This window comes from Sinocyclocheilus grahami, unplaced genomic scaffold (genome assembly GCF_001515645.1).
Source record: "Sinocyclocheilus grahami isolate Dianchi unplaced genomic scaffold, SAMN03320097.WGS_v1.1 scaffold3.1, whole genome shotgun sequence".
Taxonomy (NCBI): domain Eukaryota; kingdom Metazoa; phylum Chordata; class Actinopteri; order Cypriniformes; family Cyprinidae; genus Sinocyclocheilus; species Sinocyclocheilus grahami.
In genome coordinates, this window is record NW_015505182.1 from 7,797,388 (window position 1) to 7,798,146 (window position 759).

A 759-nucleotide genomic window follows, 5' to 3' on the forward strand; every position below is an offset into this window, starting at 1 on the left:
TATATATATATATATATATATATATATATATATATATATATATATATACACACACACACAATTACCTTTAATTGCAGTTACAGTTGATGTAGGCAGACCAAAATCCCTATTTTACCAAACCTTGATGCATTTAAAACTGGATATTGTTCATGCTATGGCACAGTATAATTCTTATGTTAGATAATTAGTCAAATTTGACTCAGCCCTGTGCCGTCTCCAACCCAGGCCAGAGACACCGTGCCACTCAGGTCATTGAAGTTATGCTGAAAAAGAGAAGTAGAGACATAATAAAGATTGCTTGACTGCAAATAAACATTGTAGTTAAAATTCTGGAGATGGATGATCTTAATAAATCCCTGCACCGGCGATGTGAACGTATCAAATTTTTTCTACAAAAACAACCTGCATAACTCCAATTAAATTCAAACTAAAGCAAAACAGGTCATTTTCATTAGCACCACTCTAAAATCTATTTTATTGTAATATTGTTCTCTCTCCCGCTCTCTCAGTCCGAAAGCAGGTTTGTTTTCAGGTGAAACTAAACACCACAGACTGTTTTACTGTAGTCCACAGGGATGAGATTGCAGGCTGGAATCAGATAAAAAATTTTAAACATAGATTGAAAAAAATAAATAATAATGACTAAAAACAGGACTCTAAACCACAGCTTTAAATAGCTAAAAATAAGAAACATCAAGTACAGAGCAGAAAGTTGTCACACAAATACAACTAAAAAATCTAATATGAGAAAAACATGCT